This window comes from Macaca nemestrina, chromosome 9 (genome assembly GCF_043159975.1).
Source record: "Macaca nemestrina isolate mMacNem1 chromosome 9, mMacNem.hap1, whole genome shotgun sequence".
NCBI classification, from domain to species: Eukaryota; Metazoa; Chordata; class Mammalia; order Primates; family Cercopithecidae; genus Macaca; species Macaca nemestrina.
The window spans coordinates 22,599,673-22,617,452 of record NC_092133.1 but is presented as its reverse complement, the minus strand read 5'-3'; the positions used below and the strand labels follow the sequence as shown (position 1 = coordinate 22,617,452).

The window sequence follows — 17,780 nt, the reverse complement described above, 5'->3', positions numbered from 1 at the left end:
GTCCATGTAAGTCTGAAATCCAGCAGGGCAGTCAAATTGTAAAGCTCAGGAATGATCTCCTTTGACTCCAGGTCATGCTGATGCAAGAGCTGGGTTCCCATGGTCTTGGGCAGCTTTGCCCCTGTGGGGCTTTGCAGGGTATAGCCTCCCTCCTGGCTGCTTTCAGGGGCTGGTGTTGAGTGTCTGTGGCTTTTCCAGGTGTGCTGTGCAAGCTGTCAGTGGATCTACCATTCTGGGGTCTGGAGGATGATGGCCCTCTTCTCCCAGCTCCACTAGGCAGTGCCCCATTAGAGACTCTGTATGGGGGCTCTAACCCCACATTTCCCTTCCACATTGCCCTAGCAGAGGTTCTCTGTGAGTGCCCTGCCCCTGCAGCAAACTTGCCTGGGCATCCAGGCATTTCCATACATCTGAAATCTAGGTGGAGGTTCCCAAACCTCAATTCTTGACTTCTGTGCACCTGCAGGCTCAAATACCACGTGGAAGCTGCCAAGACTTGGGGCTTCCACTCTCTGAAGCCACAGCCTGAGCTGTACATTGGCTGCTTTCAGGCAAGGCTGCGGCAGCTGGAACATAGGGCACCAAGTCCTTAGGCTGCACAATACAGGGACCTTGGGCTTGGCCCACAAAACCACTTTTTCCTCCTGGGCCTCTGGGCCTGTGATGGGAAGGGCTGCCATGAAGGTCTCTGACATGGCCTGGAGACATTTTCCCTGTGGTCTTGGGGATTAACATTAGGCTCCTTGTTACTTATGCAAATTCCTTAAACCAGCTTGAATTTCTCCCCAGAAAATGAGTTTTTCTTTTCTATCACATAGGTGGCAAATTTTCCAAACTTTTATGCTCTGCTTCCCTTATAAAACTGGATGCCTTTAACAGCACCCAAGTTACATCCTGAACGCTTTGTTGCTTAGAAATTTCTTCTACCAGATATCCTGAATTATCTCAAGTTCAAAGTTCCATAAATTTCTAGGGCAGGGCAAAATGCCCCCAGTCTCTTTGCTAAAACACAACAAAAGTCACCTTTGTTCCAGTTCCCAACAAATTCCTCATCTACACCTGAGACTACCTCAGCCTGGATTTTATTGTCCGTATCACTGTCAGCAATTTGGGCAAAGCCATTCAACAAGTTTCTAGGGAGTTCCAAACTTTGCCACATTTTCCTGTCTTCTTCTGAGCCCTCCAAACTGTTCCAACCTCTGCCTGTTACCCAGTTCCAAAGTTGCTTCCACATTTTCTGTTATCGTTTCAGCAATGCCCACTCTACTGGTACTAATTTACTGTATTATCCCTTTTCATGCTGCTGATAAAGACATACTCGAGACTTGGACAAAAAAGAGGTTTAATTGGACTTATGGTTCCACATGACTGGGGAGGCCTCAGAATCATGGCAGGAGGTGAAAGGCACTTCTTACATGGTGGCAGCAAGAGAAAATGAGGAAGAAGCAGAAGTGGAAACCCCTGATAAATGTATCAGATCTTGTGAGACTTACCATCACGAGAATAGCACGGGAAAGACTGGCCCCTGTGATTCAATTACCTCCCCTAGGTCCCTCCCACAACACAAGGGAATCCTGGGAACTACAGTTTAAGTTGAGATTTGGGTGAGGACACAGCCAAATGATCTCACTATTGAACAATTTTCCAAAGTGGTTGCATTAATTTACACTTCTACCAGTTGATATATAGGGTTCCATAGCTCCAAATCTTGCCTGACATTTACTATTGTTTGACGTTTTCATTTTAGTTATTCTATTGGATTTATAATGAGCCTCTCAAATTTTGAGAAACCGTCATTCTCAGAAATTCTCTGGTGGCTATCTCTTTTTGAGAGAAATCAACTCCTGTGCCCTCTTTATGAAATTATTATGGCAGTACCCTAATGCCCCAAGTATCAATAGCCTCAAAATATCCTTTTAAAATCATTTTTTTTTTTTTTTGCGGTTTTATCCTTATCTCTAAATATGACTTATAAAAGTCCTAGCATGCAGTTATTGTGCAACTCTCAGAATTACTCTTGATAACACACTGACCTCCCCCAGATACTGTATCTTGGATCCTACCATGGTAGTGAGCATGGTTAACTCCTCTTTAGCACATTTTTTCTAAAATCATTTTATTTTGCAATTAATATTGTCAAAAATCATGTGACTTTTAAGTTTTTTTTCTTTTGTTTGGTTAATGTTTGTTAAAAGCTTGTTCATTGCTTTCACAAAAAATGTAATCTTAAAATGGTGTTTGTGCATCTCTGATTTTTCTATTTTAAAACTTTCACTTCTCCCTACAAGTGACATTCTTCTGACTCGTTACATTCTAATGTTGGGAAGAACAGGAAATAAATATTTTGGTCATTTGAGATAAAATTGTGGAAAATAATGTAGTGAAGTCTTGTCACCAACCTAGGAGGATATTGAGGTGTTGATGGAAAAGCCATCAGCATTTGCCCAAGTTGGTGTGGTAAACTTTGTGTTGCTTCCACCGTTTTTGCTTAAACAAATTCACCCCAAAAAGAGAAAATTCAACATTAAATGCCAAAATACTGAATATAGGTTAGGACTTAGTATTTCACCATATTTGGCTACAGTGAAAATAACTTTCCAGAAATAAAAGAAGACCTGAATGTACACACTCAGAAGGAGTCTATTGATTCCCCAAGAAAATTGACTAGAACAGTTGACTTAGAGACACACTATAGTAAAACTATTAAAGATTCTTTTAAAAAAATCCTTAAGTCCTTCAGGAAAAAAAATTTAAAAGGCAAGAGATTGAGAGACATTATACTTTCAAAAATAGGAAAGCACAAGCACAACCGTGGAACATTATTTTGAAGTTTAGTGTGAAGATTATATCCATCAAAGTTAACCTTCAAGTATTAAGGCTATAAGCAGTTTTGAATGTGCCAGATCTAAGGCAATGCTGTTAACATGTACCGTTCCTGAAGAATCTACTAGATACTGAGTATTACTGAGCAAAAAGATGACTGCGAAAACAAACACCAACTGTGAGCATTTTGTATATTTGTGGAAATAACATTAAAACCAGGGTGGAATGAAGGGCAGATGAACACTAAATACTCTGACAAAGTAGAGAGAATGCAGTCTAAAAAGGAGAGGTATATAAATCAACACCACAAGAAGATGTCATTTCACACCCACTCAGATGCCTATAATTAGTAAGACAGATAAGAATACATATTGATGAGGATGTGGAGAAACTGGAACCTTCATAAATTGGTGGTGGGTATGTTAAAGGGTACAGCCACTTTAGAAAACAGTCTAGCAGTTACTCAAAATGTTAAACAGAGTTACCACATGACCCAGCAATTTCACCCCTAGATATATACCCAATATAGGTGAACACATTCATCTACACAAAATCTTGTACAAGAATATTCATACAACATTATTCATAATAGCAAAAAAGGCAAAAACCCAAGAATCCATCAGTTGATTAATGGATAGATAAATGTGGTATATCCACAGATTGGAATGTTATTTGGCAATGAAAACTGAGGAAATACTGATAATGCTACAACATGGATAAACCTTGAAAACATTATCTGAAAAAGCTAAGTAAAAGAAGCCAGTCACAAAAGGCCAAATATTGTATAATTTCATTTATATGAAATGTCCAGTATAGGCAAACATAGACATAACATAGATTAGTGGTTGCCTAAGGCTAGAAATCTTGGAGGAAAATGAAGAGTGACTACTAATGGCTACAGGGGTAATAAAATATTTTAAAATTGATTGTGGTGATGACTGCATAACTCTGAATATAATAAAATAGTATCTAATAAAACAGCATCTACTTTAGGTAGATGAATTGTGTGGTATATCAATTATATCTCAATAAAGCTGTTAAAAGGGAGAAGGCAGAGAGAAAGCTTAAATAAGATCATAAATCACTGTATAGGTGAAACTTGAAAGATACATAAGAGCAACATACCATATAGTAAAAGGTTAATGAGAAGGGGACTAGGGCATTATTTTAAAACTATTAATGCAAAGATAACCTTCCAAATAGAAAGGCAAACCATTCTAATACCTAAATAAATTTTTAAAAAGCAAGACAGGACACAGCAAGTAGAGAAACACAATGAATACAACATAAAATAACAAAATCGAGACCAAACCTGAACAGAGATATAGTGTATTCTGCTTATGTACTGTGATCTTTTAGAGACCCACAAACTAGATTTTTATTCCACCAAACCAATTTTTGTCTTTGAGGAGCAATAATGCCACTATTGAGAATGCGTGTATACACAAGTAATAACCAGTTAGTTGATGCAGTGGATGAGAAAATTCCAATTATGTTAGCAAGAAAAACATTACCTAACAAGAAATGTTCAGAAACTACATACACATATATAGATATATATGTACACATACTATATATATATCATATGTACATGCACACAGTATAAAATGCACCTGAAAGACAAGTAGACTTGAACAATTTGAAAGATAATTCTTGTTCTTGCTTACACATCTCAGCATCATCCAGATATTCTCCCTAAGTTACAAATTTAGTGCAAAACAAAAAATGCCAATGAGTTTTCATGGGGCTAAACAAGTTGATAAAGTTTTTGTAAGAAGACTAATATGCAAGAATACCTAGGAAAACACTGAAAACAAAGCTGTGAGCATTTCCCTATCAGACAATAAAATATACTAAAATTAAAAATGGGATACTGGTACATGTATAGGCAGACCAATGGATTAGAGTAGAAAATTCAGAAATAGGCTCAATTACAGGTGGAAATCTATGTAATAAAGGTGATAAATCACTTGGGAAAAATATTCTAAATGGTATAAGGACAACTGGATAGCTCTTTGAAAAAATTAGATCCATTCTTCCCACCACACACAAGAATGAACCCCAAATGAATCAGAGACCTAAATGTAAAATTTAAAAAGCGCAAGTAACTAGAAGATAACATTGGTGATTTACTTTTTAATATGGGTATAGGGAAAACCTTCTAAACTATGACCAAAGTAGCTAATTGAATAATAGAAAAATAAGCTAAATACATAAATAGATGTAAAATATGTAAAAAAGATATTCAGCTCTACTCATAACATAAATGTAAATTAATGCATTTCTCACCCACCAGCTTGACAACATGTAAAAGTTTGACCATATGCTCCATTTGCAAGGCTTTGTAGAGAACAGGCCCTGAGGTGAACCTTTGTTGCAGTGCCAGCCCTACTGGTGGGAAAGCAATATTGTACAACAACTGAAAAGGAAATTTAGCAATATCTAATATAACTAGGTATACATTTTCTTTTCACTCCAGCAGCCCCATTTGTAGTAATTTACCCTGAAGATACATCTCTAACAATATGAAAGCACATATGCATAAAGCTAGTCATTGAAGCATTATTTATAATGGCAAAATATTGAAAAATAATAGTTCAAGCAGATTTGGATATTAGTTGAATATGATGTATCCACAAAATGGAATACTATGCACCTATACAAAATATATGAAGGGAAGTCTTTATAACTGTTACGGAGTGATGTTTAGGAGACAGATTGTTCAGAAAAAAAAAGCAAAATATAAACATATATACAATATTACCTGTTGTGTAGTAAAAGGAAATAAACACACATTTGCTTATCTTTATAGAAGGAAGACAAGTAAATTGGCTATGTACAAGTGGTGGTGATGCAATATGATGCAAGGGTGGTCCTTCCCACAGGACAAACAAACAACTCTGTCCTTCTGTGGACTTATTTACAGCCCCATTTGGCCTTGGTCTTACCAATAGGACTGGCCACTGAGGAATCTGGGAGGAGCTATCCCTACCAATGTGTTGGTTTACAGGCCTTGTGATCATGGTCCAATTGCTGATTCTGAAGTGGCCCTATAACCCAATTCCAACCCCTCTCAATGATGGTCTTGGAGCAGTTCTGCCCACTCATGGACCCACACCTGTCTGTACACTTGGAGGCAGACCTGCAGACCTCAGTTTTGGCTGTGGCACCTGAAGAGTGACTCAGCCAAACTCAGTTCCAGCCCCTTTCAGCCACAGTCTGGGGCCAGTCCTGCCCACCCAGGAACCCACCCAGACACCTGATGGTAGCCCTCCCAGGGACCAATGTGAAATTTAAAACTGTCCAAGTAACTTGAAATATAGAAATCACTGGCAAAGATAAACATGTAGTCAAATTCAGTATATAGTCACACTCACCTATGCACCTGGCAAGAGTAGACACAACTACACACCCTGAAGTGAACTCTTGTTGCAGAGCCAGCCTTACTGACCAAAGTACCGGTGGCAGTCCCATTCACCAAGTAACTTGAAAGAAATCACTGGCAAAGATAAACATATAGTCAAATTCAGTATACAGTCACACTCACCTATGCACCTGGCAAGAGTAGACACAACTACACACCCTGAAGTGAACTCTTGTTGCGGAGCCAGCCTTACTGACCAAAGTACCGATGGCAGTCCCATTCACTCAGGGACCAAGAAGGATCCACACCTCTGGAAATAGGTTTGCCAACTGCAGACCTAACTGTGAACCGAGCAGCAGCCACATGACCCAGGTTCAAACTTTCTCAACTGTGATCCCAGAAGCAATCCTATCAGCCCAGGGACCCAACAGGAGATCTTTACCTACTGAGACCAGACTGTAAATGCCAGAAGAGGTGCTTGCTCCTTCAAATGCGCAGGCACCAGTGGAAGGCTACATGGATTATGAACAATCAGGCCAACATGACACTTCCAAAGGGAATCAATAACGTTCTAGTAACTGATCTCAAGGAAATGGAGATCTACAAATTGCCTGACAAAGAATTCAAAGTAATTATCTTAAGCTACATGAGATGCAAGAGAACAGAGGTAGACAAAGAATAAAATCAGGAAGACAGTGATTGAACAAAGATGTTTAATAAAGAAATAGAACATATTGAAAAGAACCAAATAGAAAACCTAGAGCTGAAAAATACTTTGACAGAACTTAAAAAAAAAATCCAATAGAGAGTTTTAACAACAGACCTGATCGTGCAGAAGAAAGAATTAGTGAACTCAAAGGCAGATCATTTGAAATTAGCCAGTTAGAGGAACAAAAATGAAAGAGAAAGCATGTGAAGAAACCATATGGGATCTATGGGATACAATCACATGAACAAATGTATGCATTATGGGAGTTTAAGAAGGATAAGAGAGAGAGAGAGAAAGAAGGTAGAAAACTTACTTAATTTCCTGAATTATTTCCCACATCTGGTGAAAGAAATGTACATCCAGATCCAAGAAATCAAAGGACACCAAATAAGATGAACTAAAAAAAAAAATCGACAGCAAAACACATTATTATCAAATTACTAAAAGTCAAAGATGAAGAATATTTTGCAACAGCGAGAAAAATGACTCATGTACAAACCAATTTCCATAATGCTATCAGCAGATTTCTCAGTAAACACTTGCAGACCAGGAGGAAGTGGAATAAAACATTTAAAATACTGAGAGGAGCTGGGCGCAGTGGCTCACGCCTGTAACCCCAGCACTTTGGGAGGCTGAGGTGGGCGGATCACGAGGTCAGGAGATTGAGACCATCCTGGTTAACACGGTGAAACCCTGTCTCTACTAAAAATGCAAAAAATTAGCCGGGCATGGTGGTGGGCGCCTGTAGTCCCAGCTACACGGGAGGCTGAGGCAGGAGAATGGTGTGAACCCAGGAGGTGGAGCTTGCAGTGAGCCGAGATCATACCACTGCACTCCAGCCTGGGTGACACAGTGAGACTCGATCTCAAAAAAAAAAAAAAAAAAAAAAAAACATGCTAAGGGGAAAGAAAACTGTGAACCTAAAATATTATACCCAGAAAATATGTCCTTTACAAATGAAGGAAAGATAAAGACATTCCCAAACAAAAGCTGAGAGAATTAATCACCATTAGACTTTACAAGAAATGCTAAAGGGAGTTCTTCAAGTTGAAATAAAAGGATGCCAAGTAACGACATAAACATTCTTGAAAGTATAGAAATCACTGGTAAAGATAAATATATAGCCAAATTCAGTATATAGTTGACTCGAACAATAAAAGGGTTGGGGTGCTGACCCCCCACACAGTTGAAAATTCATGTATAATCTTGACTCTCTCTCTAGAAACTTAACTACTATAGCCTACTGTTGACTAGAAGCCTTACTGATAACATAGTCAATTAACACATTTTGTATGTTGTATGTATTATATACTCTATTCTTAAAGTAAGCTAGAGAAAAAATATGAAAATCTTAAGGAAGAAAAATATATTTGCTATTCATTGAGTAGAAGTGAATCATCATAAATGTCTTCAGTTTCATTGTCTTTATGTTGAGTAGGTTGAGGAGAACAGAAAAAGGAGTGGTTGGTCTCACTGTTTCAAGGGTGGCAGAGGTAAAAGAAAATCTGCATATAAGTGGACCCTCACAATTCAAACTCATGTGGTTCAAGGGTCAACGGTACTCAAATACTGTAATGGTGTAGAAGTCACTTTTAACTTTGGTATAAATATTTAAAGACAAAAGTAATTAAACATAACTATAGCTATAATAATGAGTTAATGAATACATTCACAATATAAAAAGGTGTAAAGTATAAAATAAATAGTATAACATATTGGGTAAGGGGAGAAGTAAAAGTATAGAGTTTTTGTGGGCAATTGAAGTTAAGTTGTTATTTACTTGAAATAGACTGTTATAAATATATTTTATATAAGCATGATAACCACCAAAAACCCCTCATAGTACATACACAAAAAAGAGAAAGGAATCAAAGCATATAATTCCAAAAATTAACAAATCACAAAGCAAGAGAGACAGAAAAGAGCTATGAAAAAGAAAACAAGAAAATGCTAATAGTAAGTCTTTACCTATCAATAATTACCTTAAATATAAATGAAGTAAATTCTCAAAATTAAAACAAACAGAGTGACTGAATTAAAAGAAAAACAAGACTCACCAATATGCTGCCTACAAAAGACTCACTTTATCACTTTAGCTTTAAGGACACATACAAGCTGAAAGTGAAAAATGGAAACATTCCATGCAAATAGTAACTAAAAGAGAACAGGGGTGGCTATACTTATATCAGACAAAATAGACTTTAATTCAAAATCCATCACAAGAGACAATGAAGGTCACTAATGATACAGGGTCAATTTATCAAGAGGATATAACAATAGTAACTCTATATGCACTCAACATCAGAGCACCTAAATATATAAAGAAATATAAAAGACAGCAATGCAATAATAGTAGCAAACTTCAATACTTCACTTTCAACAAAGGATAGATTTTCTAGACAGAAAATCAGGAAGAAATAGCTGACTTGAACACTACTATAGATCACATGGAACTAACAGATATATATAGAACATTCCATCCAACAGCAGCAGAATATATATTCTTCTGAAGCACACAGGGAACATTCTCCAGGATATATCATTTTAGGCCACAAAACAAGTCTTAAGAAATTCAAGAAGATTAAAATCATATCAAGTATCTTTACCAATCACAATGGTAAGAAACTAGAAGTAAATAATGAGAAAAATTGGAAAATTTTTAATATCAAGTATGTGGATATTAAAAATCAAGTATTAAGTATTTAATATCCACAAGTATGTAGATATTAAAAATTAAGTATTAAGTATTTAATATCCACAAGTATGTGGATATTAAACAGCACACTCCTGAAAAAAATAGGTCAACAAGGAAATCAAAGGAAAGTTAAAAAGTATCCTGTGTAAAACAAAAATGAAAATACAATATGTCAAAACTTACGCAAGGCAGCAAAAGTAATTATAGAATCAAAGTTTAAGGGCAGGTGCAGTGGCTCACACCTATAATCCCAGCACTTTGGGAGGCCAATTGCTTAAAGCCAGGAGTTCAAGACCAGCCTGACCAACATGGGGAAACCCTGTCTCTACTAAAAACACAAAAATTAGCTAGGCATGGTGGCATGCGCCTATAATCTCAGCTTCTTGGGAGGCTAAGGCCCAAGAATTGCTTTAACGTAGGAGGCAGAGGTAGCAGTGAGCCGATATCATGCCACTGCACTCCAGCCTGGGCGACAGAGCAAGACTCTGTCTCAAAAATAAATAAATAAATAAAATTTAAAATTTAAAGTTTATTGTGATAAATGCCTAAGGAATATATCTTAAATAAAAAAAAAAACTGATACATCAAGGAGTTAGAAAAAGAAAAACTAAGTCCAAGGTTAGCAGAAGGAAGTAAATAATAAAGATTGGAGAAGAAATAAATGACATTTTAGATAGTAAAACAACTGAAAAGATAAATGAAACTAAAAGTTTCTTTGAAAGGCTAAACAAAATAGATAAACCAAGAGCTTGGTTTTTTGTTGTTGTTGTTTTTTTGTTTTGTTTTGTTTTTTTGTTTTTTTTTAAAGGATAAATAAACCTTTAGCTAGATTAACCAAAGGAAAAAAAAACTCAAATCAATAAAATTATAAATGAAAGAGGAGACATTACAACTGATACTACAGAAATACAAAGGATCATAAGAGACTACAATGAACAGTCACACACCAAAAAATTGGATCATCAAAGAAATAGATAAATTCCTAGAAACATACAGCCTACCAAGACCGAATCATGAAGAAATAGAACATCTGAACAGATCAATAACAAGTAAGGAGAGAAGTAGTAATCAAAAATCTCCCAACAAAGAAAAGCCCAGGAACAGAAAACTTCACAGGTGAATTATATCAAAAATTTAACCCCTTTCCCGTTTGCCCTGAGAGTATTCACCAGCGGCACTTGTAGCCACAGCATTTACCCCGAGATAACTTTGCTACAAAATATATTGCTTTTATTATTTTTGCATTGCTCTAGTATATCAACTTTGGAAACAAAATACGTCATTCTATTTATAGCATTCTGTTTTTAGTAGGGGTATCTCCATTTACAAAATATAGTAATTCTCGATTGCTAAAAATTTCAAATCCTTGAAAGCATAGCATTCCTACACACGATGTTAACATCGTTCTTGAACAGTTGTTGACTGAAGATTCATTTGATGAATCAGATTTTTCCAAAATAGATGATTCTGATGATTGAGATGATTCCGATGTTAGTTCTGTTTAGAAATAACTCCAAAAACAGTTTTCATATTTTATTTTCACAATGGAAAATCAGTCTGATTTGCTTCGGCCTGGAAGAGTGTGCTTATGTAAAATTAAATGAGTGCCGGCAGCAAGCTGCACTTTTATTTCTAAACAGGAAAAGGGTTAAAGAAGAGTTAATGGGCTGGGCGCAGTGGCTTAGACCTGTAATCCCAGCATTTTGGGAGGCTGACGTAGGTGGATCACGAGGTCAGGAGTTCAAGACCATCCTGGTCAACATGGTGAAACCCCATCTCTACTAAAAATACAAAAATTAGCCAGGCATGGTGGTGCACACCTGTAATCCCAGCTATTCAGGAGGCCGAGGCAGGAGAATTGCTTGAACTCGCGAGGCAGAGGTTGCAGTTAGCCATGATTGGGCCATTGTACTCCAGCCTGGGCAACAGAGTGAGACTCCATCTCAAAAAATAAAAATATAAAAGGAAGACTTAATGACAATCCTTCTCAAACTTTTCAAAAAATTGAAGTGGAGAGAACACTTCCCAGCTCATTTTATGAGTCTATTGTTACCCTCATACCAAAGCCAGATTAAGATATAATAAGAACGAAAATTATAGGCAGTATCCCTGATGAACATAGATTCAAAAATCCCCAATAAAATACTAGCAAGCCAAATTCAACAGCACATTAACTGGTTCATAAATCATGATCAAGTGGAATTTATTCTTGGAATGCAAGAATCGTTCAACATAGGCAAATTTATAAACATAGTACATCATATTAACAGAATTAAGGATAAAAACCATGTGATCATCTCAATAGATGCAGAAAAAGCATTTGACTAAATTCAGCATTTTTTTGTGATAAGAAACTCCCAACATATTAGGTCTATAAAAAATATATCTCAACATAATAAGGGCCATATGTGACAAGCTCACAGCTAACATAATCAACAGTGAAAAGTTGAACGCTTTTCTTCTAAGATGAGTAAAAAGATGAGAGTGCCCACTGCTGGAAACCCTAGGTAGAGCAATTAGGCAAGAAAAAGAAACAAAAGGCATACAAATCAGGAAGATGTTAAATTGTTAAATTGCAGATGACATGATCTTATATATAGAAAGCCCTAAAGACTCTACCAAAAAAACTGTTAGAATAAACAAATTCAGTAAAGTTGCAGGATACAAAATAAACATTAAAAATTTATTTGCACTTCTATACATTAACAAAAAACTCCCTGAAAAAGAAAAAAAATCCCATTTACAATAACATCAAAAAGGATAAAATACTTAGGAATAAATTTATTCAAGGAGATGAAAGATCTGTAAATTAAAAACTACAAGATATAAATGAAATAAATTGAGTAAGACACAAATAAATAGAAAGATAACCAATGTTTATGGATTGGAAGAATTTATATTATTAAAATGTCCATACTACCAAAGTTATCTATGAATTCAATGCAATCCCTATAAAAATTCCAGTGGCATTTTTCACAGAAATAGAAAAAAATACTAAAATTTGTGTTGGCCACAGAGGACCCCAAAGACCCAAAGCAATCTTGAGTGGGAAGACCAAAGCTGGAAGCATACACTTTCTTATTTTAAGCTATGTTACAAAGCTAGAGTAATCAAAACAGTATGGCATTGCCATATAAAATCAGACACATAGACCAATGGAACATACTAGAGAACCCAGAAATGAACCCAAACATATATGGTCATGTAATCTTTGAAAAAGGTGCCAAAAATACACAATGGGGGAAAGGATAGCCTCTTCAATAAATGGTGTTGGGAAAACTTGATATCCACATGAAAATTATAAAATTGGACTCTTATCTTACACCATACACAAATATTAACTGAAAACGTCTTATAGACTTAAATATAAGACCTAAAGCCATAAACTCCCTGAAGAAAACCTAGGGGAAAAGCTCCTTGACATTTATCTAGGCAATGATTATTTTGGATATGACACCAGTAGCACCCGCAATCAAAGCAAAAACAAACTAGTGAAACTACACCAAACAAAAAGCTTCTGCAGGGAAAAGGAAATGATTAACAGAGTGAAGAGACAACCTACGGAATGGGAGAAAATATTTTCAAACCATAAACCTGATAAGGGGTTAATATCCAAAATATATAAGCAACTCACACAGCTCAATAATAACAACAAAAACCCAAATTATCCTGATTTTAAAATGGGCAAAGGACCTGAATAGACATTTTTTCCAAAGAAGACATACAAATGACAAACAGATCTATGAAAAGATATTCAACATTACTGAATATCAGAGAAATGCAAATCAAAACCACAATGATATACCACCTCATGCCTGTTAGGATGGCAATTATCAAAAAGATAAGAGACGAAAAAAAGTGTTGACAGGGGTCTAAAGAAAAGGCAACCCTTGTGTATTGTTGGTGGGAATGTAAATTAGTATAGCTATTATGGAAAACAGTATGCAGGTACCTCAGAAAATTAAAAATAGAACTACCATATGATCCAGCAATTCCACTTCTGGGTATTTATCCAAAAGAAATGGAATCAGTGTCTTGAAAGAGACCATTTGCACTGTCATGTTCATTGCAGTATTATTCACAATAGCCAGGAAACAACCTCAGTGTTTACTGGAGAATGAATGGATAAAGAAAATGTGATCTATCTGTCCTTGTCTCTATCTAACATATTGAGCCTTTAGAAAAGGAAATTCTGCCATGTGTGACAACATAAATAAGTCTGGAGGACACTGTGCTAAGTGAAATAAGCTAGACACAGAAAGACAAATACTGTTTGATCTCACGTATCTGGAGAATCTAAAAAAGTTGAACTCACAGAAGCAGAAACTAGAGTGGTGGTTGCCAGGGGCTGGGAGCTGGAGCTGGGGGGAGGGGGAAATGTTGTTCAAAGGATACAAACTTTCAATTATAAGATGATTATCTAGTGTACAGCATGGTGACTACAGTTAATAATACTCTATTGTATAACTGAATTTTCTTAGCAAATCTTAGGTGTTCTCACCATTTAAAAAAAAGTGATGTGACCTGGCTAACGCGGTGAAATCCCGTCTCTACTAAAAAAAATACAAAAAACTAGCCGGGCAAGGTGGCGGGCGCCTGTAGTCCCAGCTACTCGGGAGGCTGAGGCAGGAGAATGGCGTAAACCCGGGAGGCGGAGCTTGCAGTGAGCTGAGATCCGGCCACTGCACCCCAGCCTGGTCAACAGAGTGAGACTCCGTCTCAAAAAAAAAAAAAAAAAAAAAAAAGTGATGTGAAGTAGTGGACATGTTAATTGGCTTGATTGTGATAGTATTTCACGATGTATAAAACATCACATTATACATCTTAAATATGTACAATTTCTGTTTGTCAGTTATACAGTAATAACTCTGGAAAACAAAAACCAAACAAAAAAACTAAATAAAGATAGGAAGGGGAGAGGGAAACAAACAAAACCTGGAAGCAAACATACAAACTCAATCCTACTTGGTTGTATTTCCTCTGTGTTGGGGGTTGCAGGATAGAGGAGAATGGCATACAAATTTTTAAAACATATTTTAAATGAAATTCACATAACATAAAATTAGCTGTTAAAGCGTAAAATTCAGTAGCATTTAGTACATTCATCGTGTTGTGCAACCACCACCTATATCCAGTTCCAAAGCATTTTCATCACTCCAAAAGAAAACCCTATACCCATAAAGTAATCACTCCTTATCTCCCTCTTACCCCCGTGCCTGGCAAGCATGAATCTGCTCTATGGATTTAGCAATTCTAGCTATTTCCTATAAATAGAATCATACAGTATGTGACTCTTGTGTCTTGCTTCTTTCATTTAGTATACTTAAGATCTCTGAACTCTTTATAGAAGATTCGTTTTTGGGTAGTGAGATGAGTGAAGCAACTCTTAAATTATTAACATTTTATATGTATTATAAGATTGAGCAAATGAGGATCTATATTAAGGTTGTTAGGAGTCAGGGTCCTTATTGTGAAAGAAGGTTCATATAAATTTGGAATGGGGAAAGGCAAGAAAGAGCCCTGTGAGAATGGACAGGCATTGGGGTAACAATGTGAACTCATGATTTCTAAAATATATTATGTGTGTACATGTATATGTATAGGTGTGTGTTTGTATATATACATCTATGTCTATGTGTATATACATTCATATATTTCCTAGCTCTATCTGCTGAAAGGACCCAGAAACAGACACCTAAGCAGCAATGAGCACTCGTAGTGTCTGGATGTTGGTTTCTATTACTTCATTAACAGGGAGCAGGGCTCTTTAGAGAAACAGCTGAATCTAGGGATGAAGAATCCCTGAAACTTCTTCTTAAGCCAAAGCAAGAAAGTACTCAGAAAATTGACAAAGGCATGTCACAAGCACACAGGAACCGCTTGAAGGGGCTCTCAGAGGTCAAATCACGGATTATTTGGACACCAAAATAATTAAGAACAATAATTAGTTATAAATCATTGAAAAAATAGAAAGCCATGAATACATATCAGTGATAGATTCATAAATACTTAGGGAAGAAATTAGGGTCCTTGTGGAATGCCAAAAATTGACTCTGAGAGAGTCAGAGGATAGAGTGCTGAGGTTAGAAAATAATTTTTCAACCATCATTGTAAAAACAAAAATCGTCAACAGATGATAGACCCAGGAAGATACTTTGATCAACAGCAAGATATTTGTATAACTGTAAAATAAGTTGCCACAGATTGCTTACTAGTTGTAAGGAAAAAATGGTCACTACAAAAAAGAGAAATCCAAGAAACACCTTGACTATGTGATCAAAATTAACCTACCAAGGGAGGCAGATGAACATTATTTGCTCTGGATGTGATATGCTAAGAAGGATACAATATCACATTCATATTCCTGATGGGAATGTATAACTGGAATTTAATCAGGAGGAAATATCAGATAGACCCAGAATGAGGAATCATATTTAAAAAAACCCACTGTTCTTCAAAAATGTTATTATTATAAAAGACAAAGTCTGAAAATGATCCATTAAAGCCAACTACAAAGACATGACAATAAAATGTGATACGTAATCCTAAAATGGCTTTTGTAGTGGAGAAGAAATTATTATTGGGTCAGTTGGCAAAATTGAAATACAAATGATAGATTGGTGAAAACAATGTACAGGTGTCTGTTCTATAGTTATGTAAGATAACAGGTATATTATTAGGAAATACACACCAAAGTATTTAGTGGTAAAGTGCTATGATATTTGTAACTTACGCTCAAATAGTTCTGAAAAGCAATACTCGTGTGTGTATGTGTATGTGTGTGTGTGCACATGCATGTGGAGAGAGAAAAGGAGTAGGGAGAGAGTAAATTATAAAGGAAATGGAGTAAAATTTTAACAATGGGTAAATCTGGATAAAGGATATATGAGACTTTTATTATTCTGGGAGTTTTTTTGGTAAGTATGAAATTATTTTAAATAAAAAGTTAAAAAAATTATTCCATGATTGCCTGACATCTCCATAAAGAACTAGTGTAGCTACATAAAAAATAAGTATTTTTCATTGAAATAAAATATTTTGGACTAGAAACCAAAATATTTTAAATTTGGAAAAATACAAGTCTTTTAATTCTTGATAGACATCTCTCTAAGGCACAGCCAGGCAACCCTTACCTCTACCTCCTTTTTAATGTTAGGGTGATGTTTCTTTTACCTAAAGGTTTTAAGAATTTCCATTAGCTTAGAAATATTATACTATGATTACTGTATTCTCATGCTTTATTTGGCCTGAGTTAAAATTTTGGCTTTCAACAGGAACAGGCTGAGAAGTTAAAGAGCAACCCTGAGAAGTTAAAAAGCAAACCATTCAGGGTAAATGAACTGGCCTGAGTTCTTTGCAGCCTATAGGCAGCAGTTCTGTGTAAGTATCATTGATCAATTTGGCTACACATTGATCAATTTGTTGATATCATCCAATAACTGGCTTTTGGTTTCATTGATCTTTGTCTATAGGTTTTGTTTTTATTAATATCTACTTTTTATTATTTCCTTCTGCTTGCTTTGGGTGTAATTTACTTATTTTAAAAAATGTATATCATTGGTCTGAGAACTTGCTTCTTTTTAAAGATAGTCATACAATGCTATTGATTTTCCTCCAAACACAGCTTTAGTTGCATTCAAAAATTTGGTACGTTATATTTGATTTTTCATTCCATTCAAAATATTTTCTAATTACTTTTGAGACTCCCTTTTTGACATGTGTGTTCTGCAGAAATGTGATATTTTGGTTCCAAATATTTGGGGGATTTTCCATACAAGTTTCTGTTATTGATTTTTAGTTTGGCTATGTTATGGTCAGATAATATACTATGTATAATTTCAATTATTTTAAATTTGGCAAGGTTTGCTTATAAGCCAGAATATGGTCTATATTTTTTATTTTTATTGAGAGATAATTCACGTACCATTAAGTTAACTGTTTAAAAGCATACAGGTCAGTGGTTTTTACTTTATTCACAAGGTTGCACAGCCATTACCTCTATTTAATTCCAGATCATTTTTCACCACCTTTAAAAGAAGCTCTGTACCCATAGCAGTAACTCTATTCTCTCCTCCCAGCCCCAAGCAAGTAATTTTCTAGTTTATCTTTATGGATTTGCATATTTTAGACATTTCATACAAATGAAATCATATAATATGTGGCATTTTGTGTCTGGCTTTATTCACCGA

The 17,780-nt window shown here is 35.8% G+C and overlaps 1 protein-coding gene across 3 annotated transcripts in view; it reads left to right on the top strand.

Moving 5' to 3' along the window:
- Positions 1-17,780, top strand: part of LOC105466664 (SHOC2 leucine rich repeat scaffold protein) — a 142,680-nt gene that overhangs the window by 109,817 nt on the left and 15,083 nt on the right. For all 3 annotated transcript variants that reach the window (XM_071069153.1, XM_071069151.1, XM_071069152.1), the window contains one exon: positions 16,866-16,971. The gene's annotated coding sequence lies outside the window, so the exon portion shown is untranslated. Of the gene's footprint in view, positions 1-16,865; positions 16,972-17,780 lie in introns of those variants that run through there.